This window comes from Pelodiscus sinensis, chromosome 27 (genome assembly GCF_049634645.1).
Source record: "Pelodiscus sinensis isolate JC-2024 chromosome 27, ASM4963464v1, whole genome shotgun sequence".
NCBI classification, from domain to species: Eukaryota; Metazoa; Chordata; order Testudines; family Trionychidae; genus Pelodiscus; species Pelodiscus sinensis.
In genome coordinates this window covers 72,611-94,105 of record NC_134737.1, presented here as the reverse complement: position 1 = coordinate 94,105, position 21,495 = coordinate 72,611, and the positions used below count along the sequence as shown (strand labels likewise).

At 44.7% G+C, this 21,495-nt stretch overlaps 1 long non-coding RNA gene across 1 annotated transcript in view; it reads left to right on the top strand.

Annotated features, from left to right (window-relative positions):
• The window catches only part of LOC112545097 (uncharacterized), a 182,705-nt gene that overhangs the window by 123,353 nt on the left and 37,857 nt on the right, over positions 1–21,495 (top strand). The window contains exon 6 of the long non-coding RNA XR_012897924.1: positions 17,554–17,625. This is a non-coding gene — a long non-coding RNA (uncharacterized LOC112545097). The remainder of the gene's footprint in view (positions 1–17,553; positions 17,626–21,495) is intronic.

Here is a 21,495-nt window from a genome sequence, read left to right as displayed (position 1 = left end):
GTGAAACAGATAATCCAGCCTTTGGCAGGAGCAGCACTGATAAAACCTCGAAACATAACTGGGTGTGGCCACATATGATGACATTTCCAATTCAATAGGTTGCTTTATTTTGTTTCACCCTCCTCCTTGTATTTCCTGCCAGTATCCCACTTCTACACTTACCTCAGGGCTTAGGTCACCGTACCCCAGTGAACCTAGTTTAATGCCCTCCTCACTAGTTTAGAAATCCTGCCTGCAAAAATGTTCTTCCATCATTGCATTAGGTGGATGCCATCTCTTTCTAACAATCCTTCTTCCTGGAACAACATCCTATGGTCAAAGAATCCAAAGCCCTCTCCAACACCATCTGTGCAACCATATATTTACTTCCACAACTCAACAGTCCCTACCTGGGCCTTTTTCTTCAACAGCACATGGACAAGCACATGACCTACACCTCATACTCCTTTATTCTTCTTCACAGAACCACATAGTCTGCAGTGACCTTCTCAAGGTCGTTCTTGGCAATATCGTTGGTGCCCATGTGGAGAAGTAGAAAAATATGGTTTGATCAACCTAGGCAGACACTCCATCATATCCTGAGTTCTAGCTCCGGGAAAGCAGCACACATCTTGAGTTTCCTGGTCTGGATGGCAGATGGATGGACTCATCCCCCTTAGGAGGGATTCCCCCAACCCCCACCACCACCCATCTCCTCTTCTTGCAAGTGATGGTCCTCAAAGCTCCACCCTTAGGACAATGCATCCCATGCCTTCTGTCACGTTGCCAATTTTCCTCCTTACTCTGCAGTGCCATGTCTGCTTCTTCAGCTTGCTGTGCCTATAGCACCAGACTCTGATTTCTGTGCAGGAAGCGTTCATTTTTCTTCAAGAGATGTCCCCGTCTGTGCTTCACATTAGGTTGGTGTGCCGCCGCCGAGCCAGTGATTGGAGATTTTAGAGCAGTGTCCCTGGGGCTGCACGCTCCTAGGCAGCAGGCATCGTGCATACACGAGCCCTTTCTCCCCGCTTCCTCTATTCCTTCTCTACCACCTCTGGCTGGAGACAGATCTCAGCAGTGCTCCCTATCTCGTTTTGCATTTTAGATAAGTAAACCCCTGTTAGAGTCAAGTTTTTCTTCTCCCTAGTTAGTCAATTATCGGTAGTTTAGTCTACTTTTTAAAAAAACTAGAATAGATTAAGTTTTTCTCCTAGTGTATTCCCGTCCTGTAGTTACTCAGCACCGTGCCCAGCTCACTAGTTTTTAAGTGCAGCTTCACCAGCAACTATCCTATCCCCGTTTCTGATGGGCATGCACGATGTGTCTGCTGCCTTGGGGACGCATGTGTTTCTCAAAAGTGTCCGCATGGTGCAAAATTGGAATCTGGGGCACAACAGGAAAGAAATCTGCACCTCAAGCTAATTCTACTTGAAAACTCACTGAGACCGGCAACAGCCCGGTGAACAAAAACAACACAGAGGTAAAAAGCCTGTCAAAAAGTGAGCCTCATCTTTACCTCCAGAGACGTTGGCACCGAGCGGCTGTCTCCTTGCGGCCGGTGCTGAGGGCTGTAGCGGCACTGCATTTAAGCACCTATGACACTCTGGGTGTTCTCTGTAGCTGCCAGCACAGCTAGCAAACAGGATGCACAAAATCTTGCTCCAAGGCGTCAGGCTTTAAGTTGCCTGCCTCATCAGCTGCGATAATATCTGGCCCTGAAACCACCTTGCCGACGTAGCATGAGAGTGTGGTGCCTGCCATAATTCCTGGCGCTGATGCTTCTGCCTCAGGTGCCTAGTGCGTCGCCATTCCTCCAGAGCCGTGTCTAGCTCAATAGCATTCCTCCACAAAGTATCCGTCAGAGACATTTGTGCAGCTGCTACATGGTCATCAGATCACACATTTGCAAAGCACTACGCACTTACACAGGGACCTCTCTCCAACCTGAAATTTGCTAAGGCAGTCCTTTCTACCGCTTTTCTGCCAGATCCGAAGTCCTTATCTCATAGACTCCTAGGGCTGGAAGAGACCTCAGGAGGTCATCGAGTCCAGCCTCCTGCCCAAAGCAGGACCATCCCCAACTAAATCAACTCAGCCAGGGTTTTGTCAAGCCAGGACTTAAAAACCTCTAGGGATGGAGATTCTACCAGCTCCCGAGGTAACCCATCCCAGTGCTTCACCACCCTCCTAGTGAAATAGTTTTTCCTAATATCCAACCTAGACCTCTCCCACTGTAACTTGAGACCATTGCTCCTTGTTCTGCCATCTGCCATCCCTGAGAACAGCCTCTCTCCAGCCTCTTTGGAACCCCCTTCAGGAAGTTGAAGGGTGCTGTCAAATTCCAGCTCCCTCCCGCACTCTTCTCTTCTGCAGACTAAATAAGACCAAATCCCTCAGCCTCTCCAGCTCCCTAATCATTTTGGTTGCCCTCCGCTGGACCCTCTCCAATGCTTCCGCATCCTTTTTGTAGTGGGGGGCCCAGAACTGGACACAATACTCCAGATGTGGCCTCACTAGTGCCGAATAAAGGGGAATAATCACTTCTCTAGACCTGCTGATAATGCTTCTTCTAATGCAACCTAATATGGCATTAGCCTTCTTTGCTACAAGGGCACACTATTGACTCATCTCCAGCTTCTCATCCACTGTAACCCCCAGGTCCCTGTCTGCAGAACTACTACTTAGCCAATCAGTCCCTAGTCTGTAACAACACTTGGGATTCTTCTGCCCCGGGACTCTTCAGTTGTCCTTATTGTACCTCATTGGATTTCTTTTGACCCAGTCTGCCAATTTGTCTAGGTCACTCTGGACCCTGTCCCTGCCCTCCAACGTATCTACCTCTCCCTCTAGCTTAGAGTCATCTGCGAAGATGCTGAGGGTGCAATCCATCCCCTCATCCAGGTCATTAATAAAGATGTAGAACAAAACCGGCCCTAGAACCGATCCTTCGGGCACTCCACTTGAAACTGACCACCAAACAGACATCGAGCCATTGATCACTACTCGTTGGGCCTGACAATCTAGCCAGCTTTCTATCCACCTTAAAGTCCATTTATCCAATCCATACTTCCTTAACTTGCTGGCAAGAATATTGTGGGAGACCGTATCAAAACCCTTCTTAATGTGGAATAGCTTTGTAGTCACTTAATGTGGAGCACCCACGGAGACATCTCTCTCTCTTGAAGAGGAGGTTACTCACCTCAACAGTAACTGACATTCTTCGAGATGAGAGTCCCCATGGGTGCTCCACAACCCTCCCTTCCTCCCCTCTACTTCGGAATTCTGGCCTCCTGTGATGTAGTGAGTAGGCATTCAGTGGTTGCTGTGTTTGGGCTGTGGGTGACCCCTACTGGCCTCTGTGTGTAAGGACTGCGCAGCAGGGGTGGGGCACCTGAGGTCACGTAGACAAAGACTCAACCGGTCCTTCCTGTTGAGGGGAGGGACCGAACAAAGGAAGTGAGTGTTCGGGGGACGGGTCCATTTCTGCTGGGGGGGAACCATGAAGGGAACAGACTAAGCAGAGGGTTGGGAGTTTGGGGGCCTAGGCACCCCATCCCAAGGGGTCTGAGGCATCCTGGCCCTGACTCTTGCAGCCACATCACGTTTGTGCTGTGTTGTACCCTGGAGAAACAATAAACCCTCTCTATTCTACTGGCTGGCGGAGTCTCTTCTGGCTGCTATGGGGGTGCAGGAGTGGGGGGAACCCCGATGTGCCATCACACCTCCTTACTGGCATTGTTCCAGTGTAGAGAAGGAACTGAGAAGTAGTGGTGGGGCTTGTGCATGCGTGATGCCTGCCACTTAGGAGCGTGCAGCTGCAGATGTGCACATGGGCAGCCCCAGGGACACTGCTCTATAATCTTCAATCAATGGCTCGGTAGTGGCACACCGACCTAATGTGTAGCACCCACGAGGACACTCATTGCGACAACGTCAGGTGCTGTTGAGGAGAGTGTCCTCTTTTCTCTGATGGAACACCAGCTAGACACGTGGGCCTCCAGTTCTATAACCTTCTCTTCCAGTAGGGAGACTAGCTTAAGTCAGCAGTTTATTCCATCACTACTACAAGCCTGAATCAAGATCCTTGCAATCATTTTATGTATTTGATTTCTTTCCTTCCTGAAGGATTGGCAATAGCATGATTTATTGGGTAAGAGCTGAGTTGTATATTGATCTGGTTTTGTGGCTGGTCCTTTGGGATCAGAAGAATCTTTTATTTGAGACGGTTTGTAATGAACCACTCATCTCTGAATTCAGTGTTTGTGGTGGTGACATACTTTTATGACATCTTGTTAGCCAGTGTGGTGAGACAGAATTTACTTTTGTGGCTTGTTCAATATATCTCATGGGAGAATAATCAAGAGCGTTTTGAGGTATATCTGCCCTATTTCTCAGCGGTTTGTCATGAATTTGGTAATCTCAGTTATGAGTCACAAAGACACAGTTACATGCATATTTAGGGTCTGATTAATTCACCTAGCATAAACTTTCAGAAATAACCTTAAATTATTTTTCATGGGAGTTCAGATACACCCATATCTGTGTGTGTGTGTGTGTGTGTGTGTGTGTGTGTGTGTGTGTGTGTGAGATATACTCATATCGCTGTGTGTGTGTCTGATTGAAGTGGCATGTAGCCTTTAAACCATGCTTTACCCGAAGGAGTTGTCTTACCTTGAAATGTATGATCACACAAAGCAGAATTGAAGATTTATTCATATAATGGGAGAATATATCAAGATAATTAGGAAAAAATTAAGTAATGTGGGCAATTATTAATTGTAACCAAATAAAGTTCTTCTCAATGTGTTTAGGATACAGATCATAGAATCATAGAACAGTAGAGCTGGAAGGGACCTCAAGAGGCCATCAAGTCCTGCCCCCTGCCCTCACAGCGGGACCAATCTAGATCATCCCTGTCATATATCTGTCTAACCTGCTCTCAACCTCCCTAAGCAATTTATTTCTGTAATTAACATTCTGATACTTACGAAGTTTATTCTGATGTCCAACCTACCCTTCTTGTGCTGCAATTTAAGACCATTGCTTCTTGTCTTATCCTAAGAGGTTAAAGAGAATAATTTTTTCCCCTCCTCCTTGTAACAACCTTTTAGGTACTTGAAAGATGCTACATGTCCCCTCTCAGTTTCTCTTTTCCAAACTAAGCAAACCCAGTTCTTTCAGCCTTCCTTTACAGGACATGTTTTCTAGACCTTTAATAAATGTTGTTGCTCTTCTGTCGACTTTCTCCAGTTTGTCCACATCTTTTCTGAAATGTGGTGCCCAGAACTGGACACAATGCTCCAGTTCAGTTCTATAAATCAGCGCAGAGTAGACCGGAAGAGTGACGACTCGTGTCTTGCTCACAACACTCCAGTTAATGCATCCCAGAATGGTGTTTGCTTTTTTTGCAGCAGTGTAAAATTAAGTATGAAAATAATTCCATGGATCTATCCTGTTCTGGTACACTGTCTCAGTATTCAGTCATTACCACCATTAAAGCCATTTGAAATATAGAGGAACTAATAAAATCTTGTTTTATACTTGAATGAAATAGGTCCCTCTGGTTTTTGTTCCCTAATGCAGTTTTTTTTTGAGCAAACAAGATGAAATTCTTTTTCTAGCAGCATTTACACACTCACATTCTCTCTCTCGCTCTCTCTCTCTCTCTCTCTCTCTCATATATCCTGTGGGAAAAATACTAATTTAAATATGACCAGTCTATACAAAAAACTTTAAGAAAATACTCCAAATAATAAAAATAGCTTTCTGATGGGAATACGTTAAACACTGAACATAGAGTGGTTGGCAGTGTCAATTGCCAGCTGTGACAACATGCAGTATTAGGACTGGAAACATACCAAGAAGAAGGCACTTAGGAAGAATATATTAGTAATGCACCATATTGGTACTTTAAAGTGCATGTAGACAAAGTTCATAGAATCATAGAACACTAGGACTGGAAGGGACCTCAAGAGGTCATCGAGTCCAGTCCCCTGCCCTCATGGCAGGACCAAATACTGACTAGACCATCCCTGATAGACATTTATCTAACCTGCTCTTAAATATCTCCAGAGATGGAGATTCCACAACCTCCCTGGGCAATTTATTCCAGTGGTTGACCACCCTGACAGTTAGGAACTTTTTCCTAATGTCCAACCTAAACCTCCCTTGCTGCAGTTTAAGCCCATTGCTTCTTGTTCTATCCTCAGAGGCCAAGATGAACAAGTTTTCTCCCTCCTCCTTATGACCCCCATTTAGATACCTGAAAACTGCTATCATGTCCCCCCTCAATCTTCTCTTTTCTAAACTAAACAAACCCAATTCTTTCAGCCTTCCCTCATAGGTCATGTTCTCTAGACCTTTAATCATTCTCGTTGCTCTTCTCTGGACCCTCTCCAATTTCTCCACATCCTTCTTGAAACGTGGAGCCCAGAACTGGACACAGTACTTCAGCTGAGGCCTAACCAGTGCAGAGTAGAGCGGAAGAATGACTTCTTGTGTCTTGCTCACAACACACCTGTTAATGCAGCCCAAAATCATATTTGCTTTTTTTGCAACAGCATCACACTGCTGACTCATATTCAGCTTGTGGTCCACTATGACCCCTAGATCCCTTTCTGCCGTACTCCTTCCTAGACAGTCACTTCCCATTCTGTATGTGTGAAACTGATTGTTCCTTCCTAAGTGGAGCACTTTGCATTTGTCCTTAGTAAACTTCATCCTATTTACCTCAGGCCATTTCTCCAGTTTGTCCAGATCATTTTGAATTGTGACCCTATCCTCCAAAGCAGTCACAACCCCTCCCAGCTTGGTATCATCTGCAAACTTAATAAACGTACTTTCTATACCAATATCTAAATCGTTGATGAAGATATTGAACAGAGCCGGTCCCAAACAGACCCCTGTGGAACTCCACTTGTTATGCCTTTCCAGCAGGATTGTGAACCATTAATAACTACTCTCTGGGAACGATTATCCAGCCAGTTATGCACCCACCTTACAGTAGCCCCATCTAAGTTGTATTTGCCTAGTATATTGATGATAAGATCATGCGGACAATATCAAATGCCTTACTAAAGTCTAGGTATACCACATCCACCGCGTCTCCCTTATCCACAAGACTTGTTATCGTATCAAAGAAAGCTATCAGATTGGTTTGACATGATTTGTTCTTTACAAATCCATGCTGGCTGTTCCCTATCACCTTGCCACCTTCCAAGTGTTTGCAGATGATTTCCTTAATTACTTGCTCCATTATTTTCCCTGGCACAGAAGTTAAACTAACTGGTCTGTAGTTTCCTGGGTTGTTCTTGTTTCCCTTTTTATAGATGGGCACTAGATTTGCCCTTTTCCAGTCTTCTGGAATCTCTCCGGTCTCCCATGATTTTCCAAAGATGATAGCTAGACGCTCATATACCTTCTCTATCAGCTCCTTGAGTATTCTAGGATGCATTTTATCAGGCCCTGGGGACTTGCAGGCATCTAACATTTCTAGGTGATTTTTAACTTGTTCTTTTTTTATTTTATCTTCTAAACCTTCCCCCCCTTCCCACTAGCATTCACTGTTTTAGGCGTTCCTTCAGACTTCTCGGTGAGCATCTCTGCCATTTCCAAGTTTCCTGTTACTGTTTCAACGACTTAATTACCTGCATCCTCCTTCAAAGACCTTTTAAGACCACACTTGAAAGAGAATCCTTTGAACTGACATTCATGCTTAAATTCGACACTTTACACCTAAGTTTAAACAAAGACATTAATTATCTTACCCATTACAAAGATAGCTTCCCCAATTATCACCTCTAATATCATTAGCTCACAGACATTTACCTTCCCCCTCCCCATCTCCTTTCTGTTCTGAAATTTGATTTGTCCTTTTCATACGTGTTCAATTTTTTTTAAATTGTATCCTTTGGTATATATGGTTGTGACTATTTTCTTCCACTATTTGATCTGAGGAAGTGGGTCTGGCCCACAAAAGCTCATCACCTAATAAACCATCTTGTTAGTCTTTAAAGTGTTACACAGTCCTGTTTTTTGTTTCAGCTACACCAGACTTACACAGCTACATTTCTATCTTATTTTAATGTGTGCCAAGATATTTTCCTCTCATTTTTTTTAACCCAAGCTTTGGGTAAGGGGCAGGCGTTACACACTTTAGATGTTAGGAGAGCTTTAGCCTTTTATTTTGAAATAACAAAGCCCTTCCGTAAGTCCCCAAAGCTCTTTGTAGCAATTGCAGAGAGTCTGCAGGGACAACTGGTCTCTGCACAGCAGATCTCTTCGTGCATTACGTCCTGTATCAAGGAGTGTTACAGGGTGGCTGGGGTGCTACCCCTCCCCTCATGGCCCACTCCACCAGGACTCAGGCCTCCTCTACGGCATTCGTGGCCCAGGTCCCAATCCTGCACATCTGCAGGCCTGCCACATGGTCCTCTGTTGACACTTTTGCCAATCATCATGTGCTGGATCATCAGGCGAGGGAGGACGCAGCCCTGGGGAGGGCTGTCCTCCGATCAGTTGAAGGTTAAAACTCTGACCCCACCTCCTCGGGTTTCTGCTTTGGAGTCACCTACATGAAACGGACATGAGCCATCACTCGAAGAAGAAAGAACGGTTACTCACCTCGTAACTGTTGTTCCTCGAGTCCATTCCAAATCCCGTTCACCTCCCCTTTGTCGGAATAGTCCAGTAAGAAAGAACTGAAGGGGTGGAGGGCCAGAGGGGGTATGTATTAGCTGATATACCGGTGCCACACCAGGGGGCTCCCCTGCCAGCCCAGCGGGTATTGCTAAGGGAAAAACTTCCGACACACTTACGTGGAATGGACATGAGCAACACATCTCGAAGAGCAGTTACGAAGGTAAGCAACCATTTTTTCCTTATTTACTTTCTCTACAACAGTTATGATTTTATAGACCTCTATCGTATCTCCTCTTAGCTGTCTCTTTTCCAAACTGAAAAGTCTCAGTCCTATTAATCTCTCATTATGGAAACCATTCTATATCCCTAGTCATTTTTGTTGCTCTTCGCTGTACCTCTTCCAGTTCCAAGATGTATTCAAGATGTGGGCATTTATACAGAGGTGATATATTTTTTGTCATATTATCTAGACCTTTCATAATGATTCCCAAATTTCTGTTAGCATTTTTGATTGCACATTGGATGAATGTTTTCCTCACCCTATGGGTACCTGCACTGTCATATGACCTGCCTGTTAGAGGCTTTCCCATAGTATGTGAGATCATAATATGTGGCTGATTTTTTGCAGTTCCAGCTACCTGAGCGTCTACGTTGCTCTCGCTTCCCAGCTGTAAGCAGCATATGTAAATATTCCCAGCTCCAATGTAAGACCCTTCCCATAGGTGCCTGGTGCCTGTGGGGGGGAGAGGGTGCAGAAAACACCACACGTAATCTTTACATTTTTGAACTACTTAGAGTATGATTTTATCTGCACAATATTAGGAAGTTAAAGTTGAGGTTCCCCAGCAGCCTTAACCCAACTTATACTTTTGACGATACTGTATATGCAATATCTTTTATTACAAGCTCCAGAATTCTGGGCAGTGTGCTATGGTACATTGCGTGGCAATTAATACAATGCAGTAGTACAAAGAAACCACAAATGTGCCTTTCTGATTTCAGAAAATATGTAATATAATCGTAGAGTGAAAAGTCCTATTGTGACACACATACACAAAGGAACAGGGTTAAAGATGTTGTGGAAATCATTTTTTTTTGTTTTGTTTTGGAGCATTTAATCCATAAAATGTATTTTCCTTTTTAAGTTCATAAATATTAATGCAAAGTTGCTCTTCAAGGTTATTTTTTTCTTGGCACAAGTAGCGAAGTTATCTGTCTCCTGAGGATGATGTAATTTTATTATATGCAATGGAAGATCCTGTGGATATGCTCAGTGTTCTTCGACACATTTTAAACATTCTGATGTATTTTTGTACATGACTGCAGTTTCACCATAAGAATGTGAATCAATGCAGCACGTAGAACTTGCTGATATTCTCATTTAATTGCCACACTCCCAGTTCTCACCCTAAACTTTATCAGCTCATTTGACTTAATTTCCTGTTTTTCAGGTTGAATGTGGGCTTTTGTGAGGGTTTACTGATCAGTTGTATATGTTGACATTGGACTCTGAAAATCCACCGGCTCTTGTAGCTTGCTGCTTGAACTCTTCATTTTGACAGAGAATGGGTCATTTTAAACAAATCTATCTCCAAGAAATCTCTGGGCAAAGAGATGGGATGATTTAGCCGCTTACCCTGACTGCTTCACAGTTACAAGGCACTAAACAGAAATATATATCTTTTTTGATAATCTCCGTATGCTTAGTTGTGGAGCTCACCTCATGAAGAAGTGGGGCGGGGATGGGAGGCGGACTGAACACTGTTAGAAAAACCGAATCATAATTCCACAGGGCGGAGCAGATGAATTATCAGCCAGCCTTCAATATCCAAGTCAGTTCTCATCCCTTTCATCATCACCACTGCAAATTCCTGAATCTTGACATCAAAGCCTTGATTCTGATATCCACGTCACTTGCTTTAAACACTCCTTTTGACTTCATAGAGAAAACTGCAGATCCCTGAACAAAACTGTAAGGTCCAGATAGATTTTATGGAGTTAAACTGGCCAGGAACTCCCCCTCAGTTTGTGAAGCTGTTTCCATGACCTTTTCCATTGTGGAAGTCTTTTTCCAGATCTTCTCTTGCTGGTCACCTTGTAAATACGTTGTCTCTTTTCCAAACTGAAAAAGTATTCTGACTTTTTCCTTGGAAACTGTAGCATGTATTTTTGTAGCCCACCAATCTATTTTGATCCTTCCTTATCATGTCCACATGATACAATTTGGTTTGGAGATTATCCCTCTTCATATATTCTGTGGCACTGAATCTTACACCTAACAACCAGTAGATTTTGCACATTCTTTAAAAAGCTACATGACAGTTCTGAACACCAAACAGTTTAATTACAGCAAAGAGGTCTACCAGAGGCAGTTCACACTCACCTACATTTTGAAAGCAAGAAATGTGGTGTCATCCCCTTCCATTTGTTTATATTTTTTTATTTTGTGGATGTATATGAACATGATCCAAGGCAATCCATTGAAATGACATCATTCAGTATGGCTGTGTCTAGACTACACCTCTCTGTCGACAGGTGGATGTAGATTAGGCACGTCGAAATTGCTAATAAAGCCTAGGATTTAATATCCCGTGCTTCATTAGCATAAACATGGCTGCCGCTTTTTTCCAAAATGGAGCTTTTTTGGAAAAACCCGGCAGTCTAGACTTGTATCTGTCGAAAATAAACCCTTTTTCGACAGATCCTGTAAACCTCATTTTTTGAGGAATACAGGATCTGTTGGAAAAGGATTTATTTTCGACAGATCCGTGTCTAGACTGCCAGGTTTTTTCAAAAAAGTTCAGTTTTGAAAAAAGCGGCAGCCATGTTTATGCTAATGAAGTGTGGGATATTTAAATCCCTGCTTCATTAGCAATTTCGACGTGCCTAATCTACATCTCTCTGTTGACAGAGAGGTGTAGTCTAGACATACCTTATGGCACATCACATGGTATCTAGTGCAAAGTCCATATTAAATCCCTCAACTGAAGATGTCAGCACATCGGTTCTACTATTTTCAGCTGTCACGTGCAAGGAAAATATCCAGATTGTTTAGCTTTGTAAACTGGTTAGGAGAGAGTGTTAAACTCTCGCATAAACTGTAGCTACTTCATAGCAGGGAAAATGCTCCGGATCGTACCCTGGATCTGACTGGCAGAAAGAGAGTTCACCACCAGCGCGGGGGGCTACTTAAGGAAAGTGCTCTTAGAAGCTGAGGGTGCTCAGCACTTCTTCAGAACCATGATACTCTTGCAGATTCAGGCCTTGAAGGGCCAGTTTTCCTTTGATTGAAGTCAACAGCATAATTCCCATTGACTTCCTAGTGGGTGGCAGATTCAAGCCCCAATTCTCCAGCAAGCCAATTCCACCAGTTTCCAAGCCCCTAAACAGCTGGGATCTGTGAACTTGCCAGTATGTTGTATGTAAATGTAGGTGATTGTGGGCTTAAGATGACTTCTTCTTAGCATTTCATTGTTCTATATTGACCAGTTTCTTTGGGTCTTTTGCTCAGACAAGGATTTAATTCCTCGTTAGTGACACTTCTGAAATCAGCAGTGCACCGTGTTACACAATTATTTGCAAAAGTTCTGACCATCTGATGTAGTTGTTTCTGTTGGTCCTGTGGTCACGTAGTAGACATTAATTGGTACATCTCCCCTATCTCTCCAGTGTGCTCAAACCGCTCCAATCGACTGCTCTTTCTTGGACAGACTGTTTCTGCCGAGGGAAGTGGTATGTGTGTTAAATATAATGCAGCTGTCACCTTGAAGCCAAAAGTAGCAGAACAAGACCAGAAAAAAGGTTCAGAGCAGATGAGCTGACAGCCCCGCTGGGCCCCTGGGCAAGGTTGGGAGGGGCTGGTTGGAGGAAGGGGCAGGGCCGGAGCAGCTGGCTGCTCAGAGCACGCTGATGGCAGAGTGCGCTGCCCAGGGTTCCGCAGTGCATTGCAAAGGACCCGGGGTAGTCAGGAGCCCTGAGTGCCTTTGAATCGCCAGGCCCCAGGGCAGTTGCCCCCTTTGCTTCTCCTCACCTCCCCCCATCAGAGGGCCTGGTTCACATGAGTTACTGGCAGGAGTGAATACAAAGAGGGAAACATTCAAATTAAGTTGGGAACAGAATTGATCAGGTTCTACCTGTCTATGAGGTTCTTGTAATAGCATACAAAGAGACCAAATTGGGCTTTTTTTAACCAATTTTCCTAGTGGTTCCAGAAATAATTTACTCATTTTGTAACTTGTATTTCTAGCACACAGTGAAGATCATTTCAGATGTCTGACCCATTTGTTTTTCTTATTTTCCATCCTTTAGCTATAGAGGTGGTAATCACAGAAGAGCCTAAAAACCTCTGATGGGGCACCAATAATTTGGTGACTATGCATATGTCAAGTAATCCCAGGATATTCACTCAGATGTATGTATATCAGATAATCTACATTAAAATAATACTTTAATCTGCATAACAATGACTCAGTAACAGATGCCTGATACGTGTCCTTTAACTCCAAGACAGTCGATTTCTATTACATGGAAAGCTAAAAAATTGAAGACATTGAATATTTTAAAATCAGTGGCCTACATTATTTTTATAAACATAATCATGCATTACAAAATATTAGGTATTCCTTTGAAATACTGATGTGGTTCAGGACCAAAACAGTGACGTAAACAGAGTGAGGAACGAGTAACTTTGGATATCATGGAGCAAGCTGGTAAAGTTAGCGAGCTTGAAGGTGCTTAGTCTCTTGCAGGGTTAGCTCCTCATGAGTCAATTCATAATGTTCTCTGTATTTTATTCAATTGCTGTGCCAGGTGAAGGAGAAGGAAATGATCTGAACAGCAAAGGTACCACGTTAAGACGTAGATAATTGGTGTAGAATTGTAGGTGACTAACATGTCTTTTTTTCTGTGCAAAGGCCCAACACGAGGCCTGCCTGCCATTTAATTCTCTGCTCAGCCCTCAGAATAAGACTGAAGCTCCTTGCATTTTGTTTTCTACAGACTGTAGTGAGTATATGCTGTGCATCCACCTCCCATTCTAGGAACAATCTTCCGCTTCCCAGGACTTGGTTTTTCATTAAATCCTAAATTCACTTGGCTTGCCTGAGATCTGTGATCACTTGTATCGTTCCTACTACAATTAATTTGAATAGCTTGCTCACAACAAGAATTTTCCTCTAGAAACAAACCAGCACCAATGAAGGCAACCATGTTCTTAATAGAAGACTTTATCTCAGGTATGCATTTCCATAACATGGGAAAATGTCCATTGCAAAATGGTAGGCTATGAATGCTTGCATAATGAAAAACGATCTTTCCTCAAAAAACTAAGCTGCAGCGTAATAAGCCACCAGATTCAACTTTTGCTGTATGGTTAACATGCTAGGGCATCTTGTTCTAATGAATACATTGTGAATCTCCTACAGAGGAAGATAAAGCGCACTGACAACTGCTGAAAAACTAGAACAAAATTGGATTTCAATCGAGTATTATAGCTGAAGTCCCTCAGTTACCTATTTTAGCATTTATACTCAGGTTGTGTCGCTTTGCAACATTATTGCTCATTTATTTTTTCCATTCCCAATTTTATGGTGAATATTGCATGCTGTCTATATGTTCAAGGAATCAATTCCAGATAAATAAATCTAATACATTCCCTCTGCGAAGAGAGAGGGAGAGAGACCCACTTTTCAATGGCATAGTATTACAGACATGAAAAGGAAACTGAATACATCAATTAAAATACCAAAAAAAAGTAGCGAAAGTTCCCAGACCAAAACTGACTAAAAAACTCAACACTGTCCTTATAGAATGCACACTTAGATCTACAGAATGAATGAAAAACAATTTAATGGCCCAAGAAGATTACTTTCTTCCCATTACAGTTAATAACACTTTTCATTTTTTTATAGTACAAAGTGATTTACATGCAGACTGAATAAAAATTAAGTTATATAACTAAAGTCAATATAACAGTGACAGTTTCAATCAGCCAAAAATTTGCCCCTTAAGAAGTGTATTTGCTACGCTGTTGACTGATTTTCATACCACTAATTTTGGAATTTTAAAATCTTTTGATTCACAGAATTTAGGAGCTTAATCTTTCTGCATTCTGTTCTTCTGGCAAAGTGCGTGAACTCTGCACAATTAATAGCTGCAGTATCTAGATTTTTTTCTTTTCTCTCTTCTCCTTTTAACGGAATACACTGAACACAGATGTATGGTGCACTCATAGGCTATGTCTACTCTACGCAGCTTTTAGTGACACAGCTGTGTCAGTTTTAGCAGCACAGTTGTGTTGACACAGCCACGTCGCTAAAAGTCAGGCTGTGTAAACACTGGGTATATCTACACTACTACGTTTTGTTGAGGAAACCTAATGTCAGCATGCAGAGGTGGGCAAAAAAAAGTCAAAGTGTGTTTACACTTGCTCTCTCTGGCTACAGATTATGTCCATATTTTTAGTACTTGGAGAGACGGCCCTGGGGGTGCGCCACAGTAGGTGTAGATGCGTCCCAGCACCGCAGAGCGAATTCTTGATAACAGTGCATAGGGGCTGTGTATGTGCAGCATGTGGTGCACATGGGCTCCTCCCCTCCCCCTTTCCCCCTGGTACCACCACGCGTGCATGGCGACTCTCCCTTCAGTTCCTTCTCTAGCTGGAACTTGGCATAGGAGAACTACTTTTTTCTTTTTCCTTTTCTTCCCCGAAGTGGAGGGGAGGAAGGGAGGGTAGTGGAGCACCCGCAGGGATGCTCATCTTGAAAAAGGTGTGTTCTGATGCCCATGTAGCAGCAGCAAATATGTCATCGATGGGAACCTTCCTCAGGTAAGCAACCGAGGTGGGCGACCACTCTGGTCAAATGTGCCCAGATTAAGGTAGGTGGTGGTAACTGGTTGAGCGAGTAGTATAGGGTGATGCTGTTGGAAATCCAATGAGATCATCTTGGTGATGATTTGTGGTTTCCCTTGCTGCGATCAGCAATGGAAACGAAGAGTCATGGACATGATCTGAAGGAGTTTGTTCTGTGGATATAGAAGGAGAGCACCCTTCTGGCACCCAGGGTATGCATCTGTGCCTCTAAGGCGTTGGCATGAGGCTTTGGGAATGTAAGCAGGGGCTAAACTACTGCTTGCTATTAGCCAGGCCAGCTAAAAGGAGAGCGCTCCCCTGGAGGTGGGTGTGTTCTCTCCAGTTGTTTAGCTCTGCAAGATACTTAACTGTTAACGGTTGATATGTAAACACAGCTCATGCCAGGAGGGGGAAGGAATCCGAGGTGTGGCTATGGAAATCCAATTCAGCCAGGGCTGATGGAGGGTCAGTGTTGGGATGGAATGTGATGTATTGTTACTAATTTGGGCTGTTGTGGGCATCACAAATCATGCGACCCCTAAATGTGGGAACTGTAAAATATGACACCAGTGCTTGCAGGAGAGACTCCATTACTGTAAGACATCTCAGATGACCAAGCCTCCCCCTTCCAGAGCTGGGTGTACGAAGCTTGGGGGAAGGGCTTGAGCCAGCCTTGCATCGTGCCTGCCAGGTGTGAGCTGTAAGATTGGCTCAATCTGCCTCTTTCCCCCCTGTTTTAAGGACAGACCTAACGCAGACTCCAGCAGGAGTCCTTTTGCTAGTCCAGTGGAAGCTGGAATTTTTTGCCAGCCTAGGTGATAGCTAAAGAGTTGACATCACTAAGAGCTGAAGTCACTGGTTTGGCCTGGAACCAGACCCATTGCAGCTAGCGGGAACAACTGGCAGGTGGCCAGTAGGAGTGGCAGGCTGGCAGGAACAGGCAGCTGGTAGGAGCGGCAGCACGTGGCCAGCGGAGCGGCTGGTGGGAACAATGGGTGGCCAGTGGGAGTGGCAGCAGGCGGCCAGCGGAGCGGCTGGCGGGAACGACCAGCGGGCAGCAGGGGCAGCACACAGGTGGCATCACATCAGGCTCTATGAAGGAAGTCATCAAGGTGATGGGTCTGGGTCTGCGCTGACTGGACAGAGCTGTAAGTGGGGAATGGGAAAAGTTTGGGTAAGTGAATGGAGCCCTTACCTTGTTGGACTAGTCAACCCGAGAGGCCAAAGACATTGCTCAATCTATTGAGCTGGGACAGTTACTCATGGGGAGTTCTGAACTCTGTTCACAGTATTTTCCCAAGTTAATGCCATGTCACTTCTCTCTCTCTCTCTCTTTCATTAGAAGTTTATTTCCTACACTCAGACTCTGTGCTTGCGAGTGGGGAAGCATTGCCTCTCAGAGGCGCCCGGGGGTGTGTGAATTTCCCAGGCTACTGGGTGGGGGCTCAAGCCGGTTCTGTGTGAGATGGACCCCTAGATATTGAACCTGTGCCTGGTTGCTGCCGGGCCTACCCGGCAGAAGGGTTACAGGAAGAATACAGGTATGTGTATAGTTTGGTTTAAGTGAAAGAGGGAGTGCACCTTTGGTAGAAACTTGGGGTGCGGTTGCAGAAAGACTTTATCCTTAAAAAAGATGGCAAATGGCGGGTCAGCCATTAGGATGGCCATCTCACCTACTCTACATGCTGACGTTATTGCGACTAGGAATGCTGTCTTCAGGGTTAGATGGAGTAGAGAGCATGTGGACATTGGTTCAAGGGGAGGTTTCGTAAGCATCGTCAGTACCAGGTGTAGATCCCATGGTTATCGAGGAGTGTTAATGTCGGAGTATAGGGCCTGTAGGCCTTTTAGGAAGCGCTTAATTACAGGATGTACAAACACTGCGGTGTCATCACCTGGCGTGTGGAAGGGTGTTACTGCTGCCAGATGGACTCTGATAGAGCTCAGGGAAAGCTTCGATTGCCTGAGATGCAGTATGTAATCTAGGATTGCAAGGGTTGGGGCATCCTGTGGTGATACATTGCAGAAGGCTGCCCAATGTGTAAAATGAGTCCACTTGTTAATGTATATCCTTCTTGTTGTAGGAGCCCTGCCGTGTAAGAGGACGTTGCGCACCTGTTGTGAACATTGCAGCTCTGCGCCTGTGAACCATCGAGGTACCATGCTTTGAGGTGGAGAGTCGGAAATTGAGGGTGAGGGGTAGTGGTCCCTGGCTGAGACAATATGGTCGGGCTGTGTAAAAGGGCGATTGGGTGGTGTCAAGACATTCGGTTTAGGAGGGGAAACCATGGGTGTTGAGGCTGACACGGTGCTATGAGGATAACTCTCACTTTGTCCCTCTGTATTTTTACGAGTACTCGGTTGAGGAGGGGAAAGGTGGGGGGACGCGTAGAGCAAGGGTGCGTCCGATTTGAGGATCTCCAAGGGAGCGTATCCCCATGCCCACTCTGGAGCAGTGCAGCGAGCTTTTCTTATTCACTGTGGTGGCGAATAAGTCCAGGTGGGGTTGTTCCCATCACATGAATGTGTCCCTCAGAACTGAGCTGTCGAGCTCCCACTGGTGCTCTTGGGGTAGGGCCCTGCTGAGGACGTCTGCTGTTGTGTTTGGGACTCTGGGGAGGTGGCACATGCTTATGGAGATGTCGCAGGCGAGGCACCAGTTCCAGAGTGCTGTGGCTTCCCTGCGAAGTCTGAGATCATGCCCCTCCCTGCCTGTTTGTATAAAACACACAGGCTGTGCTGTCCGTTTCTGACATGGATTCGAGCGATGTGGGGAAAGAATTGACGGCATGCCAGCCATCTGGCCTGAGTGTGAGGACACTGATGTGTAGTGTCCTCTCCGCTGTGGTATATAGGCTTTGGGTTGTGAGGTCTTTCATGTGTGTTCCCCACCCGGTGAGAGAAGTATCTGTGGTGAGAACCACTGTGGGTTCTGGATTTTGAAAAGGTTTGCCCCTGCAGACGTGGTTCGGTTTTGTCCACCATTGTAATGATCTTTACCACGTGTGGGAGTGATGGGGACTGATTTGGCTACAACTACTTAAGGGAAAGATCTTGGAGTCACTGTGGAGAGTTCTCTGAAAACATCCACTCAGTGTGCAGCAGCAGGCAAAACAGCAAACAGAATGTTAAGAAAGGGATAGAGGATAAGACAGAAAATATCTTATTGCCTCTGTATAAAACCATGGTACGCCCACATCTAGAATACTGCGTACAGGCGTGGTCACCTCATCTCAAAAAAGATATCTTGGCATTGGAAAAGATTCAGAAAAGGGCAACAAATGCTGAGGGGTTTGGAACGGGTCCCATATGAAGAGAGATTAAAAAGACTTGGACTTTTCAGCTTAGAAAAGTGGAGACTAAGGCTATGTCTAGACTGCTGAGAAAAGTCGGAAAAAGAGACGCAAATTACGCACCTCGATTTGCATATCTTTTTCTGCTTTTTTTCTGAAAGATGCTTTTCTGAAATTTGGACTATGTACCACTGGGCCAAATTTTGGAAAAAAAGTCCTCCTTCGGAAATCCCTTATTCCTCTCACTGAAAGGAATACAGGGATGCTGAAAGAACACGTCCACTTTTTCGGAAACTGTTACGAAAAAGCAGATGCATTCCTTGGATGTGGCAGAGCTTTTCCGGGATGCAGTCTAGACATAGCTTAAGGGGGGGATATGAGAGAAGTCTATAAAATCATGACTGATTTGGAAAAAGTGAATGAGGAAAAGTTATTTACTTATTCCCCCAATATACGAACTACGGGTCATCAAATGAAATTAATATGTAGCATGTTTAAAACAAAGGAAAGTTTTTGTTCACTCAGCGCACAGTCAACCTTTGGAACTCCTTGCCAGAGGATGTTGTGAAGACTAGGACTTTAACAGGGTTCAAAAAAGAGGTAGATATATTCTTGGAGGTCAGGTCTGTTGATGGCTATTAACCAGGATGGGTAGAAATGTCCTTAGCCTCTGTTTGTCTGGAAATAGATGACGGGAGGGATCACATGATGATTACCTGTTGTGTTCCCTCCCTCTGGGGCATCTGGTATTTGCCACTGTTGGCAGACGGGATACTGGGCTAGATGGCCCTTTGGTCTGACCCAGTGTGGCCGTTCTTAGGTTTCCTTGTGGTAAATGCACCTCCATTTGCCAATTCTTTTGCAGTCTCCATATTAAATGAACAATGCTCATACGTTTTCCAAACTGCGTTTCTAAAACCTCACTTTTGGGGTTGCCACCTTTTCTGTTGATGTGCAAACATGGTTTGCAAGAGTCTTTATGCAGAATCATCAGATATGAATTTAACCCCAGTGAAAGGAGATTGGGGCTCTGAGCAGTGCTTAATAGTTACTTGATATTTCTAATAAAAATGAAAAAGTCAGAGATGTCTTAAGTATAAAGAAAACATCAAGGATGATGTCTTGCTTTTCTAGCCTGGAGAGTGTGCATTCTAACATGGGGGTAGTTATAGCTACTCACTTCCCAAGGCAGTGATGGTTATTGCAAAATCTAGGGCTAAATAATCAATTTATGCACAGCCCTTGTTTGGGAAAGCACAGAACCCCTCTAAGGGCATGGGGTATGTGCTGGCTGTTCTTTGCCAGGGCTGTGCACCGAGGAAACAGGCTTGATTTCCCATGGGCACAGGACTGACCCCAGACTGGTGGTGGATCTCTTCAGAGCATTATGTGTATATGCAGATCCCTCCAGGGGCTAGAGTTGTAGTGTCCCTCAAATCCATGGCTCATTTGGATGTTTGAACCTTCCAAAACTCAGTGACCCCTGGACCTCAACAGCAGAGCTTTGTTCCTTTTGCTGCAGGAATCTGTTAGAAAGCTTACAATTAACGTTGTAAATCTCGCCACTCCTCTGGCTGTTCTTGTGCAGAGCTTGCAATTAGTGTTATGAGGAGTAATCTAAATCGGGAGGAGAAAACTTCCAAAAGCTTCCACCAAAACGCTCACCAGACTCGGTAACTGTGAGTGGTTTTTCTTCTAAGATTTGTCAGTTTGTACCTATGGGGTTTCCTAACAGTCATTTAAGATAAAAATAAAATGTGAGAACTAGGGAACTTCCCTGTAAATCACGTAATTGGCCAATGTTGTTCAAAAATAGGTAGCTGTTAATAGTCTTTGGCCTTGCTTACGTTTCTTTAAAGAAAATGTTCTTCCACCAGAGCCGAAATAACATGCATCTTTTTATTGATGCTCTTAATTGTCACAAGGGTCACAGGGTCTTAACACACCACTGACCCTTAGTATTATGCTTAAATTCTTCAGAAATGGACGGGACCACCAGCGAACTGCTGGAGCTTCATTCCACCCCATTACAGCTCACGTCAAGCACTGCAAGCTTAAACCTGGCCACTGTGGCTCTGCCATTGTTTTATCCGTGGTGTGCCTGGATCAGCTGTCGCCATGCGCCATGCATGGGGATGTACAGGAATCCCTGCATGAATGGCTTACTTTGTTCTACTCCCTTAGTACTTTGGGTGTCTGCTTGTGGGAGGAGGGGTTCCTGGGACAAAGTCTGATCATCTTCCTCTGGTGAGAGGCGACTTACGGAAAGCAGACTGAGCTGTGAACGGGAGGAGGACTGGGAAGGCTGAGAGGCCGTTTAAAGCTGGCTCTTTTCCCAATTGAGCCTGCTGGCCAAAATCAGGACTTGGAAGGCTGATGAGAATGTGTCTGCTCCCCCTCTGGATTGGGGCGTTTGGGGTTTTGTGGCATTTGAAAGGTTGTGTCCTGCACTGTATCTCCCATGGGACCGGGCTGCCGAGGGATTGGTTTTTTTCCCACAAGACGCTGTGTGAATAGTTCAGACATTTATAAAGTAAATGGATGCTCCTATTTTTATTTAAACTTCGGGGGTTTCAACTGCTGTCACTCAGAAGTCTAGCCACTGCCATTCCTGAGCTAGTCTGCAATATGGACCATGCCCCGTGCAGCCCTGCATTGGTACCCTGCTGGGGGGGTGGAGCAGCTGCTCAACACGGAGGCCAAAGCTGAACCAGCTCTTCTGGACCAGATGGA